The 22,921-nt window shown below is 40.0% G+C and overlaps 1 protein-coding gene and 1 pseudogene across 2 annotated transcripts in view; one reads left to right on the plus strand and one right to left on the minus strand.

Moving 5' to 3' along the window:
* Nucleotides 1-22,921, plus strand: part of ROR1 (receptor tyrosine kinase like orphan receptor 1) — a 368,707-nt gene that overhangs the window by 46,483 nt on the left and 299,303 nt on the right. The gene's annotated exons all lie outside the window — the stretch shown is intronic.
* LOC109446974 (14-3-3 protein theta) lies at nucleotides 20,156-20,904 on the minus strand (annotated as a pseudogene).

Raw genomic sequence — 22,921 nt, forward strand, 5'->3', positions numbered from 1 at the left:
TAAAGAGAAAGTTTTTAAAGCATTATTCTTCTCTAGTATGTAAGAGGAAAGCTTTCATATAATAGGATGGCTTCTAAATGTGTATTTCATAATGTAGTGGGTAGAGTGTGGAACATGGCTTCTGGGAGGAAACTGGAGTTTTGCATTTCCTGCCTGCTTGTGCTTTTGAATTTGTGGCTGTAATGCTGCCCTGCCTGAGGTTTCAGCAGTTAATATTTCCCAGGGCAGCATGATGGAAACGCCCTGTGGTCTGGTCTCTGTGTACTAGAAGGATATACCCAGGGTAGAGGGGGAAAAGGACCATTTTTAAATCTCTCTTGAAGATTTTGTTGAGTTTTAACTTGAATTTCTCCCCATCTCCTTCCTCAAATGTTCCTATTGCTTGATACGCATACAACTTGCCAACGTTTTGGAAGATTCAGGTTTGACCACCGTAAATTGGTTCATATTTCCAGCAGGGCAGTTATTTAATTTCCTGTTGGAAGTCTACAAATGTTGGCACTGTTTGCTCTTTGGCAAAGGACCAACACCCAGTACAGTATCATTAGCATGTTCTGGTAGATAGATTAAAGCATGATTGTCTTTAATAAGAGGCCATCCCTGTTTAGGATGGGGCTCGAGGGGCTGCAAGGGGACAGGGAAGCACAACTGAGCTTTCTAATCAAAACCAAAGCGCAGTAACTGGGACTCACTCAAGAGAAGGGTTAGAAGGAGGGCAGAACTCGGTTTTCTTGTCTCAGTTTCATTTGTTTGGGTTCTTTTTCTCTAGACCCTGGGAGAGTTGTTGAGTCTGAGGCTGGCCTGGTTTGTGGAATGTCCTCTTTGAGGCCTTGTGCTTTTCCCGACTGCTCCCTTTCTCCCAGCAGTACAACTCATGGGAGCCACTTTCCTCCAATAGGCTCACAGGAAACACATGGAGTGTCTCTACAGGGCCCATTGTTAACCGAAAGATGATAAAGCGGGCATTTATTGAGGCTCTGATGTGGGTGAGGCGCTTTACATAGGTTCTTTCCAATCTTCACAGTGACCTTATGAGGAAGAATTATTATTGCTATATCGAGGATGAGATGACTGAGGTGCGAAGAGATTAAGTTCTCTGCAGCCAGTGAGTATCAGAGCTGGGGTTTGAACCCAGTTCTGTCTCTTTGAAAGGTGCTTAACTCTTTCCATGTGCTGTGTCTGTACCCTAGTAGGGTTCTGGGGAAAGAATGGGTTTGAGTTTTTGGAGGGAAGGGTGAGAAGTTTGAAAATGTGCCCAGGGACTAGACCTACCTCCCCTGAGGATCCTTGTTAGACTATCTCCAGGGCGGGGTAGAAGTTCTGCTCTCCTCAGAGTGTCATAGAAAGTTTCGGTAGCCTTTGGAGTTTCTTAGGAATGACTCAAATCTTCCTTTCATATGGGGGGAAAAATCCAAGCCCTCATCTTTGGGTCATCAGTTACTTTTTTTTATGGTGGGATCACTTATGGCTTCCTCAGATCTACAGACAGGACCTCTTCCCATCCTGGGAAAGATGGCATTTGTAGGCACTGACTCATGCACACAGGTACGTGTGTGTGTGTGTGTCTTTTATAAGGGACCATGCTTGAAAGATAACTGGTGCTTTTTGGCATATTTATGCTTGAATCTGCTTTAATGCTGATTGGATGTGACCCTGAGCCATTCGGGTAAGCTTCTTATACTCTGGGCCTCCGTGCAACAGTAATGATTGTCAGGGGACTAGAGAAAAGGTACCAACAGAGTTCCTTCCATCAGAAAATTTAATTTTCTTAAGGAGCCAAGACATATAGCAATGAAGAAGATGCCGCTGAAGATTGAGGATGTGGCATAGACAGGAATGGCTGTAGAAAAGCAGCAGTGAGAAAAAAATAGCTGTTGCTTGGAATAGTTGAGGGGAGGACTAGAAATTACCTGGGGCTTAAAGTTAGGTTCAAATCCCAGTGCTGTCACTTAATAGCCGCATAATTTAGACTCTTTGATCCTCAAGTTTTCATCATAAAATGGGGTTAATAATAATAATAATACCTGCTTCGTAGTATCATTGTGAGGATGAAGTTTACAGGACACATACAAAGTTCCTCACATCATAGTTCATAGTAGTTGGCAGTGAGAGCTATCCCTTACAAGTGGGAAATGGGAAAATTGGGGAGCTTCTTGAAGTCTGAATAGGATTCAGATATGTGAAATGACCCAGCTCTGAAAGGGTCTTACAAATATCACCATAGAATATTATGCAGGCATGGTTGAAACCCAAAAGTCTTCTTAATAAGGCAACGGTAGTTAGTTTATTAAGCTAAAAGTTCCAACTTGTTTGGTAAAATGTCACTGGTAAGATGTCAAACTGTCAGGTGTCATTTCGGTTGAAGCTTAAGCAAGGTGGACCTGCTCAGCTGGGTGACATATTTGAAAGCTGTTTTAACGTTTGAGCAATCTCTACAAGGCACCTCATGAAGTTGGTGTTTCTGCCCGCTCCCCGCAATCCTTTTTAATCGGCTGTATTTTTCTACACACCTGTTTGGTGATTTAATGAAATCTATCTCCCTGTACTGCCATAGGCACAAAGAACCAGTGTTCAGTAAGATGGGCTTTGGAAATTGAGGCTGTCATGGCACTTTTGAAGATTTTATTTATTTAGTTTGTGTTTTTATTTTCAGGTTTTTGGTTGGGAGGTCAAGAGGAGGAAAATTGACGCGGAAGAACTGAAATCCTAGGCTAGCACCTTGAGGGAGTGATTTTTTTTGCCTTCTCTTTGTTCCCTACCATGCAGTCATTTTTGCTGTGTGCAGATTAAGGTTTGATGTGAATTTTAATTTCAGCTGGAATTAGTTCTCTTAAGGTCTTGAGGAGTGTGTAGCTCAAGAACTTAAAACATACTTGGGCTTGACAGTAAAATGCAAAGGTCAGATGACGTTTGGGATGTGTCACTTGCTTGGAGTGGTTCTGTAGTGATAGTATTAAAATTTTCTAAGCACTTTTTCACATAATTCTTGTTAACAACCCTTGTTACAAGACAGGTCTTTTTTTCAGTGGATATGAAGTCATTTGTTTATCTCTCGGTAGGTATTGTTTTTTATTGGTCTTATACAGATGGGGGGACAGAGATGAGGGAATGGGGAGTTCAATAACTTGTGTGAGGTGGTGCCGCTAGGAAGTAGCTGGGACTGAACCCAGATGTCTGACACGAAGGCTTTCCTTGTAATTCGCTGTCTGTTACAGGCTTCTCCTATAGCAAGCTGTGCCATCCGGTGCTTTGTAAGGAGCCCCTGGGAAGAAAGGAAGGAGAATGAGAACTTTGTGTTCACTTTTCCACTAACAGGCCTTTTTATGCTCAAGATTATGATGAGAGAAGCACTGGAACTACCATGTGTTAAGTACTCATGTTATATACCTGGGTCAGAGCAAGGTGCTTTGCATAGTTCTCACCTTGAACCATGACATCATTATCCTTATTTTAGTGATGAGCTTAAAAAAACCAAAAAAAAAAAAAACACCCCAGGGAGAATGTGCTGTTCTTAAGATTTGAATGCAGGCATTGAGTACATCATCTTGCTTCCCTATTCAGTTTTAATGACCTCTAGCTGACAATCATATTATAATGCCTGTGGCTTTAATTTCAAAGACCTTTAAAATTATTGCATGGTTGATATATTTGGTATCCATGGGAAACTGCTGAAACTTCTCACTGCTACATTTGGGAAAAAAAATAGTGAGTTGACATGTTAGTGATTCAGGACTTCTGGGAAACTGAAAGCACCCGTGTGTACTTATTTTGAGTCAATACGTTACAAACGACTCTGGCCCAAAAGGAGAAATATCTGTCTTCTGAAATTGAGTGCAGGTCTCTTAGCGGCTTACCTCAGCAGGGAGCCAGTTATTACATAAGCTGAATACCAGGTCCGTGGGTTTCCCTAGCCTGAAAAAGAAGCAGTGTCTGCAGTTATGAGGAAAACAGAAAGACCCATTTCTCTGTGGAGTGATACTGAACAGGCAGCTTCAGCCTTGTAGATATTCTGGCCAGAGGAAAATGTAGCTTAAGAAAAGCCCCAGCTGGTTCAAGTAACTTAAGCCCAGCTATTCATGAAATATTATCTGACAGCTTCCCCCTCCACAAGTGGCTGGGGACTGAGTCAGAATTGCTCCAGGAACCTGTGTTCTCATTTTGGCATTATGGGTTTACCCCACTTTGCACACTAGACAGTTTCGTGAAAAGCTGTATTTAAATCAGACTTGTATGTGTGTGTGTGAATATAAAAGCATTTCATAAATGTGCTGGGAAGCTTGCTGTAATGAAGCCTGTTGTTAAGAGATGAACCATTCAGACAGAAAAGCAGAGAACCATATGATTTCACTGATATGTGGTATATAAACCAAAAACAACAAAAGAACAAGACAAACAAATGAGAAGCAAAAACTCATAGACACAGACAATAGTTTAGTGGTTACCAGAGGGTAAGGGGGGTGGGGGGTGGGAGATGAGGGTAAGGGGGATCAAATATTTGGTGATGGAAGGAGAACTGACTCTGGGTGGTGAACACACAATGGGATTTATAGATGATGTAATACAGAATTGTACACCTGAAATCTATGTAATTTTACTAACAATTGTCACCCCAATAAATTAAAAAAAAAAAAGATGAACCAACACTGATTTCTAAATGAGGACTTTCATGTGTCCAGCCCTGTGTGTGCTGATACAGAGATACGAGACGTGTAAAACACTAGAATGGAAGCTCCGTGAGAGCAGGGATCGGTCCATTTTATTTACTAATGAAACCATAGTATTTGTAACAGTGTCTGGCACTTAGTAGATGCTATATAGATATTCATGGAATGAGTGTGTATAGGTCTCTGCCTATAAGAACTTCCAGCCTAGTTTGCTTGCACTATAATTAGTATTAGTTAATTAGGGATTTTATTCCTTTATTCCCCTTGTGTGAGTATCCAGGAGTCCTCAGTTTTACTAGGTCTTTAATCCCTTTTATTAATTTAATTTAGTATTTAAAAATTAAACCAGTGATGTGTTTGTTATAGAAAATGAGAAAAAAGCAGATAAGCAGAAAGAAAAATAATTAACATAGAGTATTTTCATTTAAGCTTATATTCTTCAAAACTCTTTCTACGTAAATATACATTTTTAAAAAATGGGCTCATCCCCTTGCAAATGGATTTTATGTCTTGCTCCCCCCCCCACACTTATCAGTATGATTATGAACAAGTTCCTATATCAAAATACATAACTCTCAAATAATAAGTTTTTAATCATTTGGGAAATTTAGTATTATGTGTGTTTGTATTACAATTTTCTTAATGCCCATTGTTCGATGTTAGGTTTTTTTCTCTCTCTCATAAACAATGCTGTGATTGTCTATAACTTTTCCACATATCCATGATTATTTTTGATAATAATTCTTAGAAGTCGAATTACTGGGTCAAAGATCAAAGGCTTTTGATACATTGCCTACCATAAAGACTGGGAAAATGCATACCTTTCTCTGTATTCTATTGAAAGAAATTGTTTTTTTCCTTTCCTATATGGACACTGTATTGTCATGTTTTAAAAATAGTAGATTGTCTTCTAAGTTAAAAAAAGTAAATATTATTATTGTTGATGTTTATACACTTTTGATTTACTGGTGATGTGAAGCAGCCCTTTCATTGTTTTTGGTCATTTGTATTTCTTGTTTTGAGAGTTACCAGTTCATATCCATTGTCTTGCTCAGAGATTCACGAGGAATTTTACTTGGTCTTTTTCATCCCACAATGGGACTTGCTATGGCATTTATCTCAGTTAGCCCTCAGTAACTGTTGATTCCATCCATCCATCCATCGTTCCATCCATCCACCCATCCACCCATCCTCCCGTCCATTAACCATCTATTCATTTATTTGTTGATTTGTTTGACAAGTATTAAGGACTTACTAGGTGCCTGGCAGAGAAATACAGGCTTATAACTTAAAATAGTGCTTTGAAAGTTTTTGATGTTGCTGCTGTCGACTACAAATCTTACATTTTTAGAAAAGACATATTAATATGAATTAATGCAAAGAGTGGCTAACCCCAATTTTTTTCCCTAATGAATTTTCTTTAGGATAATAGCACTGAGCTTATTTTTTCTGAGCACCCAACAAACTTTTTTCTGTGAAAGGCCAGAGAGTAAATGTTTGAGGCTTTGCAGGTCATGTAGTCTCTGTAGCAACTACTCAACTCAGCTCTCATAATGCAAAAGCAGCCACAGACAAATGAGCCTGGCTATGTTCCAATAAAAGTTTATTTATAGACACTGAAATTTGAATTTCATAGAACTGTCTCATATCATAAAATGTTATTCTTTTGATGTTTTTTCCCCCAATCACTTAAAAATGTAAAACCTTTCCTAGCTTCTTCTTGTTACATGCTGTTGTGAGTCAGCTGACTCCTGGTGACTATGAATGAGTGACATCCACAATGCCCTGTCCTCAACAGCCCTGCTCAGCTCTTACAGACTCATGCCTATGGCTTCTTTTATGTAGTCAATCCATCTCATATTTGTCTTTCCCTTTTCCTGCTGCCTGCGATTTTTCCCAACATTATTGTCTTTTCCAAAGAACCCTCCCTTCTCATGATGTCCCCTAAGAAGGACAGCTTCAGTTTTTGTCATTTTTGCCTCCAGTGATATTTTAGGCTTAATTTGTTATAGGACCCACTTATTTTTCTTTCTGGTGGTCCTGGTATCCATAGAACTCTCCTCTACCATATTTCAAATGAATCATTTTTTTTTTTTCCTATCAGTCTTCTTCTTTGTCCAACTTTCACATCAGTACATGGTAATTGGGAACATGAGGATGTGGCTGATCTTAGCTCATAGGTTGTGCAAAAACAGGCTGTGAACTGGATTTGGCCTGGGGTTTGTAGTTTGCCAACCTCTGGAGCAGCGTCTCAGAATCATAGTACTTTGAGGCAGAAGCCAACCTTGTTTTGCAGATTTGCTACAAACAATCCCCAGAATGGATAACTCATAAAGGGATAAAAGGGTTGAGTTGAGCTGAGGCTTGTGTATATCTTGACTCTTATAATTTGCAGTGCATAGTTCTTAGTGTTCTAGCAACATTTTTAATTTCTAAAATATATTTTTATTACATATTTACTCATACAAAAATTTAACAGTTCAGTGTAATGAAAAAAAATGCTGTCCTGTCCTTTTTCAAAGATAGGAGTTGTATTTTTGATGTATTTCTTTTTAGTCTTCATATATGTGTAGGGCTCACATATGTGTGAGGTCTTTCTATATACACAATTTTGAATCCTGCTTTCTTTCCCTTAATATTATATGGAAATATTTTTTAGTGTGGTTAAATATTCGAATGTAAACTAAAACCACAATTAGATACCACTACATACCTACAGGATAGGTATAATTAAAAAAAAACAAAAACCCAAAACTAGCATCCAACAAAAATGAAAACATGTGTCTACACAAACATATATATGCAAATGTTCAAAGCAGTGTTATTTATAATAGCCCCAAAGTGGAAACAATACAAATGTTCATCAACTGGTGAATTGTTAAACAAAATGTGGTGTAGCCATATAATAGAATACTATTCAGCAATAAAGAGTAAAATATTGCTACAAGGTACAATGTAAAACCTGGAAAACATTATATTAAGTGAAAGAAGCCAGACATAAAAGACCATATATGATTCTGTTTATATGATACTTCCAGAAAAGGCAAAAAGCTAGACTGAAAGCAGGTTAGTGTTTGCATGGGGCTGGTGTGGGAGTATGAATTGACTGCTATCTGGAACATAAGAACTGTTTTGGGGTGATGGAAATGTTCTAAACGTGGAATGTGGTGATGACTGCATAATTAGATACAGTTATTAAAAACCACTGGACTGTACACTTACAATGGGTGAATCTTATGGTACGTAAATTATACCTCAATAAAACTGTTCTTTGAAAACTGAATTTTTAATAGTATCATATTCTATTGTGTGAATGTTCCATTTCTTTATCTTGTGTGACTTGGGAGAAATGTTCACAGTTTTTCCTTTTTAGCCCAAATCTGTGTTCAGTAGGTCACGTTGGAGCCATTGGACTGAAACAAGAATGATTTGGTGGAATGAATGTTAATCCAGCGGTCAGGGAACCTAGGATGGTTTCAGCTCTGCCTCCAGCTGGGTGGACCTCAGTTCCCTCCCCTGCGAAATGTGGAAGAAAAATGGACACACTGAAGTACTGGACCCCAGGGGACAGAGGCACAGAATAGAAAACATAGTGGTGACAGTAAAAAAGACTGATTTGCCCAGAAGTATGAGGCGAGTGACTGATTACTTACCCACTGTCTCTACCTTCCCTTGCCCCCTGCTTTCTTGTGCTGGTAAGAAAACAGTGGGTACTGTGTGCAGGGTTGTGAGGCGGTCATTTCCAAGGAGAAGATAAGAGATTGCGTGGGATCTGGTCTACAAACGGCAAGCCTTCTGTTCAGCCGTGGCTCTTGTTATGGGGCTGCAACACCATTTGGGTGATTATGTACCAGGAATCAGGTTTTGTGCTCCCAAGTCAAAGTATAGAGCTCATTATAGGAAGACGGAGGTTGGCAATACTTTCAGAGTTAAGAGTTTAGAAATGTCGCCATGAAAATAATAGGTCATCAAGTTTGCCTTCCAAACGAGAGTTTAAACTGAGGGAGATTGAATTGGTCTCAGATTCCTTGTGTTCTGTTTCCAGCCGAGTCCCAGTCTTTCCTAGAGTACAGCCAGCAGCATCTGTACCCAGAAAACACAAAAGAAAAGCTGGGAAACCTAACTTATAAACATTTTTTACATTAGCTCCAGGCTCCCAGCCACCAATAAACTCTATGCTTTTAAAAATCCTTTATTATTTTGTGAGTTACAAAAATGTGCTGCTTCCCCTTACTCATATGCTTGGGATTTTCTTAAAATGTTATTTTTCAAGCATTTATATATTTCGTCCCTCCAAAAGGTAACAGCATTCTAAGTTTTGCTTAAAAGATTTTTTTTTTTTTTAAAAGCAACCCATTTAATAAACTCTCTGTAACTTGAGCCTGTTGGTGGTCTTGGAAGAAACCCAAATCCAGGTTTGGTTGATACTGTGTAATGTGAATGCAATTAGTAGTGGTTTTTCTAAAGTAGAAAGAAACGTTGAAAAATAATGCACAGCAAATTTAGGTCGGCGCTGGGAAGCTTATAAATCCTTATTTTTGTTTTCATTACCTGAAGTAATAGGGAAACTTTTGTCTTTAGTATGTAATTTCCCTAGCAATAATACATTTTAAAACATTTTTGTGTTAATTTCCTATGTTTGATCAGAAAGCCACAATTCACAAACCCCTGTGATGTGGCTGCTGGCTCTGTTTAGGTACCAAAGATGTCTTGTTCTTCCCTAGGAAGCCAACACGAAAATTACTGATGGGGCCAACTTTCACCACCTCTTTCTTCATTCTGTGGAAGGTCTGACAAAGCAGTTTTCCAGGGCTCATCATCCGTCTGCTAGGCTAAGGAGTGAATCGATCTGTATGTTGATGTTGTATTTCAGAGGGTGTCATTTGATGCTAGCATTTGACAAGATTGTAAATTCTTTAAGGACAGGGGATCTGTCTTTCTTGTTCATCCTAGGTGCTCAGGAAATAAGAGCTGTTAGTATTCTCACCTTCCAGATTGGAGATGTAGTTGTCTCCGCCTAGCTGCACCATGTTCCGTGCTTTTCCTTGAACTTGCCAGGCCTACTCCTGCTTCAGTACCTTGGCAGTTTTTATTGCCTCTGCCTGGAGGCCAGCTATCAGCCTGGACCACTCTCTCACCTCTTCCAGGTCTTTGTTCCAAGGGTACCGTATCATTTCCGGGAAGCCCTACCTATCTCCTTTCCTTTCTTTATTTTTTTTCACGGTATCATCACCAGCTAATAAACTGATATACTGATGTACCGTACATCATATTTTTTTATTTGCTCTATTGTTTGTCATTCCATCACTAGAATATGAGCCCCAGAAAGATGGGGTTTCTGTCTGATTTGGTCATTGCTACGTACCCAGTGCCTAGAACATAATAGTTGCTACAACTTGGTTGAATGCATGGATAAATGAATGAATGAATGAATGTTCCACCTTTTACTAGTTATGTGGCAATGGTTAGTGCATTTGCTCTCTTTGATCCTAGGCTTGATTCCCCATTTATTTCATAAAATGGCACGTGTGGATCACATGAGATGATGCATATGAAAGCTCTTTCATGTTATGTTATGCAAATGCGTGCATTCATTTTTTTTTTCCCCCATTTAACAAGCTAGATGCTATCCCTGCCTTTACAGAGCTTTATCTTGTGGGGGAATTGGACAAATATATGAGTAATTCTAGTAAAGTGGGCTAGCAGTGGTGATAGGGAAGGTGCAGTGAGCTATGGGAGCTCCTGTGAGAGACTCCTCCTAATCCAGATATGGGGGCAGTACCATGGAAGGCTTCCAGGAGGAAGGGGCATTGCAGCTGGAATTTGGAAATGGAATAGGCATTGAACAAATGGACTCAGGGTGGTTGATGGGTGATGTGACGAGGATTCTAGGCAGGAAGACTAATGTATACAGCCTGGAAGTGAGGAAGCTGAACGTAATTTGTTCTCTCCAGAGCATGCAGTGTGGGATGGGCACGCAGTCAGAGGTGCGGCTTGAGATGTAATCTGGGGACAGATCAGGGAGAGCCTTAGCAGGAAAGCCAGGGAGCTTGGATTTGATCCGAAGGGTAGTGAGGAACCACGGGAGGGTTCTAAGGACAGGAGTGACTTGGTCAGACTTTCATTTATAACAGTCATTTTATGGAGTAAGACAGTTTTTCTCTCCCTCAATGATGAACTTGAACACAAACTCCCCAGATGGGAGATTGTTAAAATGGTAAAAGGGGCTTCCAGAAAGTGAACCTATAGGCTCCATGAAATCTGCTAAAATCCTCTTGAATCTGACTGGTGAGTTTCACAGCAGTAAGTTTAGAGAGTCACCCCCCCACCCCCACCTCAATGCTTAAGGGTCTTAATTATCTTTGAGTGCATGGCTCATTGCTTGAGTTAAGGGCCATGATGTTGCTATGGACATATATATTCCCATTGAACTTCACTTCACTGTAGGGCACACAAATACAGCAGGAGTAGAGGAGGCAGAGAATTTGCTTTTAGACCTAGGAGGAGTCAAGATACCTCCTACAGGTTTTGCACTCCAAATTCACCCTTTTGCAAATCAGATTCACCCTTTTGCAAATTAAATTCACCCTTTTGCAAATCAAATTCGCCCTTTTGCAGATCAAATTTTTCCACAAAAATGTTTTCTTAATCTTTGTAATAAAAATAAATCCAATGTTAAATTATTGTTAAAATTAAACATTTTATTGCATGTATTTAATAATAAACGTAAAATACTTATATTTAACACATAGAAATACTTATGTACTTATAGCTTCATTTATAACGGTTCTCCTGCCGCTGGTCATGGTGATTTCATATACATATTCATAAAATAATTATGACAATCTGTAGGCGTAATAGTTGCAATGGAATGATTAATAGCATCTACTACGTGTTCATGGTTTGGATCAGCCAAAATATTTCTTGTGCAAAACTTAATTTTTGAAACAACTTCTTTAATGGGGTTCATCATTGGAGAGTATGGTGGTAGAAATAATAAAGTGTGTCTTGTCTGACCAACAGGATCATGTACTTCCTGGGTTTTGTGGAGGCTGGCATTGTCCAAAACAAACCACACTTCCTCCAGATTATCTTCATCCTATTTCTGCAATAATCCCTGAAGAAATTCGCAAAAAATATTTGAAGTAAACGTAGAATGTGCAATTACTTCATGCCACACCATTCCCTGGATGTTTGTTGTTGCAATTAGAGAAACATTTCGTCCTCTATCCGTTGGCATGGGCACACGAGCTGGTGTATTAACTTTCGATCATGCCTTCATTTTTCAAAAATTAAGTTCTGTGCAAGAAATATTTTGGCTGATCCATCAAACCATGAACATGTAGTAGATGTTATTAATCATTCCGTTGCAATTATTACTCCTACAGAGTAATAGTTTTCTGGGAAGTAGAGTTAATGGTATGTATCTTTCAGCGTTCTTAGGGTTCGATGAGATTAAAGTACAGTCATTTCTGCTACAACACTTGTTTTAAAAGTACAAGTTTCTTTCAGCCTGATTGCTATATAAGGGAATAATGTGAGGAAGACACAAATTTTGCATTTGCTTATGATCGATGTTATCCATGAGAAATGCTAGGTGAACTCAGAAAACTGCACCTAGCTGAAGTGAGCTACATGGAAATACGCAGAGCACACAAGCCTCAGGCACCTACCCACGACCACGGTTGCCATGTGTGTTAGAGCGACACACATCCACGTCAGATGTTACAGTTTTCTGTCTGATTTCCCGTAGCCCTCCTCCCACTACTCAGTAACACACACACTGCAAGCCTCCGACACCCACTCCACATGCCAACTTCAGATTCTTTTTCAAGGTAAAGCACCCCATTTATTATGTACGTATGTTTTAACCATTTAACATACGAGTATGTAAAACCATGCTGCCGTTTTTATTAGATTCCTGTCTTTCATTTTGTGTCACTAATGAAGTTTTTTGTTTTTTCTTAGTTTCAGGTATACAACACTATGTAGTGATTAGACATTTATATACCTAACAAAATGATCCCCCCAATAAGTCTATTACCCATCTGACACTGTATGTAGTTATTACAGTATTATTGACTATATTCCCTAGGCTGTACTTTACATCTGGTGACTATTTTTCAAATTATAATTGACATTCAATATTATTTTTTATTAGTTACTAAAGAAGTTTTTGATTGATATGCCTCAATCCCATTTGCTCATAAGCCCTATGGTTTTTTATTGCATGGTTTTGCACAGCATAGTGATTTTTGGGGAACTTGTATTTTCTGTTATGGCAAAACAGACTGTATTTAAAGCACTGAATGCACCTCTGGGCAAACAAGAGGCTCTTAATAAAAGATAGCTGTTCTATTATTAATCCACTTAAATATGATGTTGGGTTGAGGCAGGGATAATTAGTGAAAGCATTTAATTGCTTCGATTGTGAGCATAAGTGAAATGGAACACTTGAGTACAAGGCTTTTTGCTGCTGCTGTCTTTTCTGAGTGTGTGCTAGCCAGACCACTCTTGGGGTTTTATTGGTGACAAACCAGATATGTCCAGAAACGAGCAAGCCAAGGAGAGAGAAGGCAAGAGAATGGTCTTTAAACATTTTTTGTCTAACACCCTGTAAAGCTTTTGTCCTCACCACTCTGGTCAGGCTGTTAAGTGCGTGTCACGCTAACATACTGATGTATAAGATTCTGGGTTTTTATTGGATGTTACTATTAAGACTAGAAGATCTTTCAAACGTCTTTGATTTCATTAAATTAGTTTTCCCTCTAATCGTAGATGGGTACTTCTGTTCACATGCTGAATCTTAACAAGACTGAAAAACTTCAAATGACATATATTTTTATGGCAACTCTCTTGCTCTTAGGCCTTAAAATGAATGTTATCTTTTTTTTGTTTGTTTCTATGAAGAACACAGTGATTTAGGCTTGCTCCTGACTTGATTTTTCCAAAACCAAGGGACATTAAATTTCTTTCTCCAAGATCTGTTCTCCTCCCTTCCAGCTCTCTGGAAAATGTGGATAGTCTTTCCACATGTGAGTTCTTGAGCTATGTGTATGGTCTCTAAGAGCACGTGGGAGATGGACCGCTGGCTCTGAAATCCGAGGCCGAGGCCTTTTGACGGGCTGGGCCGAACTTGTACATACTGAAGAGAAGGAATCGGGCCGGCATTGCCGTTTGCCACAGCCACTAGCCTAGGTAGACGTTCCTGTTTGGAACATGACTCCGATCAACATTTCTTTCTTTCTAGTCTTGCTGGACGTGGTTGCAGACAGTAAGTACATGGGTCAATCATTGAGGCAGGTGGGCCCAACTGGTTAGTCTCTCTTCATAAGCCTGACCCACCAGTTGATTTCACCTTCTGTCTTCGCTGAATCCATATAACTTCACATAAACCAGTCCCATGTATGTTGGTGCTTTTCCCTCCTAGCCTTGCATAATGGAAAGAGTCTCCAGAAGCCCGAGTTTGATTCACAACTCTGTTATTTATTGGCTTTGTAATTTTGGGCAAGTGACTTAATCTCTCTGAGCCGTTGCTTATTTATTTTAAAAATGATGTCAATCATCTCTCACTACCAGGGCTTTTGAGAAAACATAATCTCAAGTATCTACTACAGTGCCAGGCACAAAGAAGGCCTTATGAAACTGGAATACACACGCAGTCACCAATTACTTGTTTTCGAATAGGCCAATTGTTTTAATCCCAGTTGACATGTCTCCAGAGCAAAAAGATTAGTTGATCCTGCTTTCTTTCCCGTGCCAGGCTCTCTCCTAGGCCCAGGGGCTTCAGAGATGAGTAAGAAGTCCCGCCTACGAAGGCACTCCTAGTTTTACTCAAATCCATTCATTCAACAAACATATTTTGATACCTACTATGTACAAAAACCCTATGCCTGCGGGTGTTTACTAAGATGATTCAGTCACTAATTCATTCCACAAGTTTAGGTCACGTGTTATGTGCCAGATATTGTTATGAGCACTATGGGTAGGAAGCATATAAGACAGCCCCTCCCTTTGAGGAACTCACAGTGTAGTAAAATATACCTAAGGTGAGACAAGGAGATGGAAAGAGAATATGATTTGGTTGTGAAAAGGCACCTGCTTTGCTTAGTAAGATAGGCTGTGTATGGTGATTAGGATTGCACTTTTCTAAGGACGTATTCACATCTTGAAACTTAGGGCTTCATTGAGGCTGTGCTCTCATTTTATCGCTCAGGAAAGACAGCCTAGGAGTGGCTAATCCATCACATACTTTACGTAAAAGTAAAGCTGATACTAGCCCCATAGCAACTGTTATTTGTGAGTGACTGAAGTTGAAAACACTTTTTGTTTCTTCTTTTGTCATCATTAGCAGATCTGCTTTTGGCAAATTATCACATTCCATCCTGCCAACAACTCCATTGGGAGCAGGCCCATCATGGGCTTAAGGAACTTACTCAAGGTCACACAGCTTGACAGACGAAGTCAGGATTTGAACTCAGGTCTGAGTTCCAAGCCTTTAGCCTCTATACCATACGCCCTCCGTGATTCATCCTCATTGTCGTATCCGAAGGCTATTTTAAGCCTTTGAGGCAGTTTGCAGAAGAGACATGTCCTGAATGGTTTTTAGGACCTTCTTATCTGAACCAGTGGGAACGCCACATTTATGAACGACAAAAAGAGACTATTGATGTTGGAATGCTATGTGATCAAGATGCAAGGAGGGAAGAAAAGCTACGATCAAAAAAATTCTCCTACACCCAGTTTCTTAGGATTTCATAATCAGGGGTAACTTTGAGTAAACGAGTATAAAAAGACCTCTAAGATAATCCAAGGTACGTTACCCAAGTCCAGAGATCACAAAATAGGAAAGAACGGGCACTGTAGGTTTTCCTCAGCTCCATGATGTCTTCCTGCAGAATTTCTGCAGTTGGAACAGATCACATCTGAAGTTAATTTCTTAAAATCACCGATGCCTTGTTTAAAGAGCTTAAAATTCTGAAGGTGGCTGCTGCACAGCCAAACAAAAACACCCCCGTGTTCCTTAGTGATCACTGATACAGTTGACTTTCCACCTTTTAAAATGCCTCCCTCCTATTTCTCCTCTTTGTCTCCCAATTCATTCGCGTTTATTTTATAAAAAGCTTGTGGGCCTGTTGAGTTGCTATTGCTAAAGGCTGACAACTATGTAGAGGTACCTCTTACAGCGATGAAGTGTGTGAGCGTGTTTGAATATTTTGTTATCCAGCATCAAGGCCCTGGAGCTCTATCCTGGGTGAGTGGCAGGACAAACCAGGCTTCTCTTGGCCAAAGCAGCAGGGAACTAATAGAATGTTTCTGCTCCGCTCAAAGAAAGGTAGTCAAGCATTTGTACTTCCCACTGAACTCCAATTTCCATTCTGCTTTGAAATGCTCCTTGCTCTGTCAGTGAGAGCCATATGACAAATGTTCAGTATGTCAGATTTGTTTTCCTTTTAAACTGCACATGCATTTGACCGCCAGAGTAGGGCTGCATTAATTTCCCAAAGCTCTTCCAATAATTGTGTTCTTTTTAAAAAAAAATGTGCGTACTATTATTCTTTTTTGGGTTGTGTTATGACTGGTGTTTTGAAAGTGGTTAGAGGATTACATATGTGGTAATGTGTATGTCATGCTCATTCCCAGATGTAAACAGCCGCGAAAGTTCATTATGTAGTTTGTATAGCTATTCTACTCATTGCATCAGACTCCACTCAGTAATTTCCGGCCAGCAGGGTGACTTTTTCTTTTTTTTCCCCTCAACAAAGTTAAATTTGGATAAGCTTTTCTGAAAAGCAGCATTAGTTTTATCGTATTGATACTTATGTTGATAATTAATTGTTGTGGCTGCTAGAAGACAGTGTGCACGCACGGAAGGTGCTCTCCTGTCACGTTTGTATGGTAACTAGGTCATATGTTAATCGATTATCCGAACCATCCATTCGGAGTTTCAAAGGTCGAATCTGTATGTCTAGGGTGCTTGTGATTGAGTTACCCTGACTGGTTTAAAAATGGTTGATTAGAGGAGAGAGCTGATGGGGATAGGGAAGCCAAGTCTTGACTCTGTTTCTAAGAGGAGCTATTCTGGAATGTTTTTGGTAAAAGACTGTCTGTCTGTCTGTCTGTCTATCAATCTCTTTCTATCTTTCTATCTGTCTGTCGGTCTATCTATCATCTATCTATCCAACAAATATTCCAAACATTTAAGAATATAAGAAGTATAGATTGGCAGTAGTTTCCAGCAGACTCTGCCCAGCCGACCCTCCTCTTACTTTAATAAATCTTCTCTATTTCTAAAAAACAAACAAAAAAAGAAGTATAGGTCTTGGAAGAGATTAATACTTTCAGCAAAGAGCTCCGAAAGGGTCGAGTAGAGACAGAGTATTAGGTCAGAGTATTAGGTGGCCTCTGTAACCTCTTCTTCTGGTCTCCATCTCTCCGTTACTCCCTCTTTTGTTTTTGTTGTCATTTTTAAGTTAGTTTACTGCACTAAAAAGTATACAAATAATACATATCCATCAAAGAAAATAGAGGAATATTGAGAAAGTGAAAAACTATTTAATCTTCCTTAGGCTTATATCACAAACATAAAGAATCACTTTCAACATTTTGGTATATTACCTTTCAGCCTCTTTTGCCCTCTGCATACATTCTTTTAAATTCCATAAATGTATATACCATTTTGTATCAAACAATTTTTGCTTCACATGAAGATATAATTTTTTCCAAGTCTTTATAAAGATTGTCTTTTATATCTGTGTGATATTATACTGGGTAATATCCTACATAGTTTATTTAGCTATCATTCAGTGCTTGGACATCTAGGGTATTTCACCTCCACTGTCTTTGAAAAGGAAACAACAACAACACAAGAAAAAAAACTTGGTTGAAGTTCAAGATGATCCAACACAGTGGCTGTGTATCTCAGCAGTCTGTTACCTTATTCACATGGAAATGGGGTGGGGCGAACGCTGAGCATCTGTGAGGAGTGTATATTCAACTCTAAGGAAGTGTTTATGAACAGCCAACAGATCAGTAAGAAGTGAGGGCTAGTCAATGGAGTCATTTTATTTCATAAAGGTACCTCAGAGCTTAAAGCCCCACACCCCTCAATTTTGAGTCAGTTTGGATTTCATTGGTCAGTCCGTGATGCACTGTGATTTTTGCCGTACAGGGTGTGCAATATGAGACATTAAATCTTCCTTACTCAATTTGCAGAATCTATGAAATAGGATCCCAGCCAACCTAGAAAAGTCTACTTGTCTGTTTAGATATTTATGAATAATGTTTCAATACAGATAGAAGAGTAGTTGTAGGTTGAAGGTAAATTCTGCCAAAGATCCTGTTTTTTTTTCCCTTTAAAAATATAAATCATAAAAAATGCATTCTTTTTCTCCATGAGGAAGCAGTTTGGCATTGATTCTGAAGCCAAACAGCCTGGGTTTATTTCCTGCTCCATCACTTTCTGCTGGGGGACCTTGGGCAAATTATTCATTTGTCTGGGTGTCAGTTTTCTCATCTGGAAAATGGAAATAATACTACTTAACTTATCTATAGGTTTGTTGGGATGGTTTAAATAAGTTAAAACACAGTAGGGATTCAGTAGTGTCAACTATTAGTGTTTTCACCAGGCTTCTAAAGTTCTGTATGTCTAGTGCTTTAGACCACTTCAGTGGCATTTATACTGTTCTTCAGTGTCCCTCAGTGAGTGACTTTCCCCTGAGTACTTCTTCCCCAACTGGCTCATGATAGTGGTAATAATACTCGCTACCACTTTTGAAGGGAGTGCTTATATGCCAGGCGCTCTACAAGTATTACACAATGTAATTCTCATCACCACTTATGAGATACATTTTTTTATCATCCCTCTTCCATAGTTGAGGAAACTAAAGGTTATAAAGGTTAATTAACTTGCTTTAAGATCATAAAATTGCTAAATGTGGATCTAGGAACTAAATTCTGGTCTCGCTTATTTGTCCCCACTCTGCTTTTGTAAATTCCTTTAAAGTGGGAATTTTATACTATTTTGGTCCCTTACAGCTTTCAGTGCAGTTCTTTGAACATAGTAGGTCCTCAGTAAGTATTTTTTCCAAACGAATGAATGAAGAAGTGATCCCTTGGGCAAAAGAAAAGCTCCAATAAGAAAAGCAACAGTACTGCTTTTAATGAACATGAAATTACGAGTCTTAGAAATGTGTTCTGCTTCTGCACAGAACATTGCCCATGAGAGAATGATAGATTTGTAATTGTTTGCATATGAAACTGGTTGTATTTCATGTCAAACAAATTTAGACACTGTATTTGAGAACATCTAGATTAACATTACATAGGTAATTGTTGAAGCAACTTTAAACAAAGGCTATAACCAATTCTAGGTCTGGTTTTAGCCTTTTGTTTTTTTGGTTTTGTTTTGGTTTATAAAATGTAATTTTATTTTCTGTTACTCTGCTGTTACACAAGGCATAACATTTTCACAAGGCTTCTTTTGGGGACTACAGGCAATGATGAGCAACACAGAGTAGTAGTCCCAATCTCCAAATGACAATCACTAGACAAACTGGCCACCCTCTGCATGGGTGTGCACAAATCTGCATGGAAAAGTACTTAAGATTTAGACTTGCACTTGTGTACTTTAACTTATTTCCCCTTCCTATTACAGTGTATTAAGAAGTGACATGTACTTTCATTTGCCAAAAAGCAATGCTTATATTCTGGCAGCAACATGCCATTGCTATTACCTAGTAAAGTGAATAACAGAACTACAAAGGAAGGAGGTGTAAGTGAATTTGTATTGGGAAGAGACGTTGTCAACTGAAACAGCAGCAAATAAAGAATAAGGAGAATCCCTGTTGTCACAGATACACATGACGTCCATCCTATATGATGCAGGAAGTGTTTCAATTTGTGACTTCCATCCTAGAAATGTCAAATGCTTTTCCATTCAATCAAATACTCCTGGTTTCCTACCAGAAAGGAATACATTAAGAACATGGAGCAGTTGCTTCCTGAAAGGAAACCCCCAAAGAAGAGTAAGGGAGGGAATGCAGAAATTAAGAAGTTACGTAGAACACTTTTTAAAATTGTAATGAACTGCATTTTCCTATCTTCACAGTAGTAATACGAAACACAGTTACTTGCAGAACTGGTTCAGATGACTTAAATACCAGATACATTTTTAGTTCTCTACATAAGTATTTGGAAATTACTTATGTTTATATGAAATGAAGCTATTAATACTTTTCTACAGCAGTAACTGCACACCAGGAAGGCCAAGACAAACACAAATCAAGAAATGGAGTTTTCCCAAAGCTGCAGTGTGAAAAGACTATAAACAGTTGATGCCATATACATGAATGGGTTTCTTTGCTATAGGTGATCCAAATGGAACAAGGAATGGAGATGTGTAAAACGGTTTCTTGAGGGGAAGAAGGATGACGTCCCGTACGCCGTGAGTTTTCTGCCCCTTCTGCTGCATCACATTCTTCTGCACTGTCTCATGTCCGTAATGTTAGGTTGTGTCTAAGGAAGGAACTGCCTGATGAGCGTGCTGTCTGTAAGTCTTCGTTCAGTGTATCAAGTTCTGCAATGGCCTCATCAAAAGCTGTTTTGGCCAGTGTGCAGACAAGCGCTGGGTTATTAAGGATCTCACGGTAAAATACAGAAAAGTTAAGAGCCAGCCCCCGATGAAATGGGTGTGTGGATTGCATCTCTTTCTTGCTTCTATCAGAAGTCTCTTGGTCAGCTCCTTGGGAATTGTCTATGGTTTGTTTAAGATCACCCCCACATGCAGCTGCAGCAAGGTACCGGAAGTAGTGTCCCTTCATTTTCAGATAGCAGACCTTACTCTCTGGATTAGTGGCATTGGCTATTAAACCCTTATCCAACTATTCCAGGATGGTGGTGCAGACGGACCTTAGTTCCGACTGCACTTTCTCCCAATCTGCTGCAACTTCTTGTCTGCGGTGTCGGTGTTCGGCTCCATGCTCTATATGACCCTCCAGGAAGACCTGTGGTCCCCTACCGCGTTCTTGCAGGCCACCGAGAGCAGGTGGGATAGCTCGGTGCCCTGCTCTGTCACGAACTTCATGCAGGTGACCGTGGGGTTGTAGCTCTCGACCTGCTCAGCCGGCTTCGCCCTCTGGATCAGCTCGGTCTTCTCCATCAGGATGGGAGGTGGGCGAGACTGAGCACCCACCTGGATAGGGAGGAGGCGTGTGGAGGGCCCTCTCGTCTCAGCAGCCATGTGGCCGTGGCCATTCATTTAACAGACATTTATTTAGTGTATACATTGTGTCAAGCCCTTTGCTCGGCACTGAGGATCCAACAGTCTTTTTATATATTTGGCAGAGGATTTTACGCACTCTCATGGTTTCAGCTACCCCCTGATGCTACTGACCCCATGTCTGTATCTTTAACCCTTTTGACTCCAGTATTTAGCTCTTTGCTGGATAGGTCCACATGGATGACGCCGAAGCCTCTAAAATGAATGTATCGTCTAATCCCCAGGACCTCCCATGTCCCAACCTTGTACCTGTTACATATTTTATCTTAGTTGGTGACTCTACTGTGCTCTCTCCTTCATCCAAGCTAAGACACCAGAAATAATCATTGATTCCTTTTTCTTTCTTCCCTTCTACATTTAGCCACTCACCAATACTGCTGGTTTTCCCTCCTAAATAAATCCTTAGAACTGGGAGGGATTTGAGATTTTACTCTACATGCAGATAAATTAGTTAGCCTGACACAGTTTCATGGATGCTGGCAGAAGACATGAGACTCCTAGGTTAGAGACAAAGGAATTCATTACTCACAGCAATCACAGTAGCCAGAGTGTCACCATTTTCTTGCGCCAATTCCCTTAGGGTGTCATGTAGAGAGCCAGATGATACCTATGCATGCAGTGCATTGTGTATCAGGAGAGGAACCCTGAGCTTAGGAAACCCAAATCTTTTATATTGGGCTTAAGCATGCTTTCCCTTTGCGCAAGAGGAAAACCATTATCTTCCAAGGCTGTGTTTCATATGCATACCTTTGAAAAGATAAACTGCAACCAAGGGCAGCCAGTGGTTTGCTCACAATATGTATAGAAACTCAAGAGACCCACAGAGAATTGCCTCCCAACAAATATATTTTGCATCTGTTCCCTGTACTCCTTCCTTACACCATTAGATCAGGCAACTGCAGTACTCAGCGGAACATTGCAATAGCTTCCTAACTGGTCTCCCTAACGATTCAATCAGTCCCCCACACCTGGCTGGAATAACTTCCTGAGATGATGCTGACTGTGTCACTCCCATTCTTAAAACCTCCGCATTGTCTATGGGAAAAGCCCAAGCTCCTTAGCATGGCACTAACGGGGTTCTCAGAACAGCCCCTGCTCACCCTTCAAGCCTCAGGGAAAAGCAGCCTATCAGAGTGGTTACCTCCCTTACTGCCTGAGTTACTTAACCTATGTGATCTCAGTTTCCTAGTCTGTAACAGGATGATGGAACCTACCTCAGCAGGTTATCGTGAACATGAAGTTGACCTCACACACCGGCAGCCCTCGGTCAGTGTGGCCTGTTCTGGTTGTGTCTTTCCTCTCTGACTTGTACTTGAAGGTTGGCCACGCGGTTTTCTGTTCCCTCTGTGTTGCTTTTCACCTGAGGTCTTGCCTTTGTCCCTGTCATCCCCCAACCCCCAAGGCCTCGGTTCAGGCTGGTCAGACATATCCTTGCTTTCTTGCTCTTGGATACACTGTGCAGGTCTCGGCCATTGAGCTGGAGGTATTTGTTAATGAGTCAGTTATTGCCACAAACTATGATGTCTGTGAGGGTGGGGCTGTATTATTTATCTTTGTGTTGTTGGCACATAGCACGTGTTGAAAAATTTTGATGACTACATGAAAGAATAAAAGGAATTCACGGGCTTCTGGGGTGCTTGGAGGCTGGGGATGAGAGATGGAAAGCAGTTAAGTCGCTTGATAACAGTGAAGGGAATCTGAGGAAGTGTTGGGCCGAGGTGAAAATTAGGCTCTATAGGAGTCCAGTGCAAGGAGTGTACTTGTTCAATGTGGTTCGTGTGGTTTGGAAGTCTGGTTAAAGTTATCTACTGAATGAAAGCAAGCAGCCCTTCTGTGTGATTCTAATGATTCCCTTTCCTAAAAGAAGCTATTGCAAATGAATGGTCATGCAATCTGCCTTCTTGTGAGATTTTCAATTCCTCAGAATACAATGAATTCTCTGTTACCTGGCGGAGTGGGTAGAATGCAACTTCTTTTT

Source organism: Rhinolophus sinicus, linkage group LG06, assembly GCF_036562045.2.
Source record: "Rhinolophus sinicus isolate RSC01 linkage group LG06, ASM3656204v1, whole genome shotgun sequence".
NCBI lineage: Eukaryota > Metazoa > Chordata > Mammalia > Chiroptera > Rhinolophidae > Rhinolophus > Rhinolophus sinicus.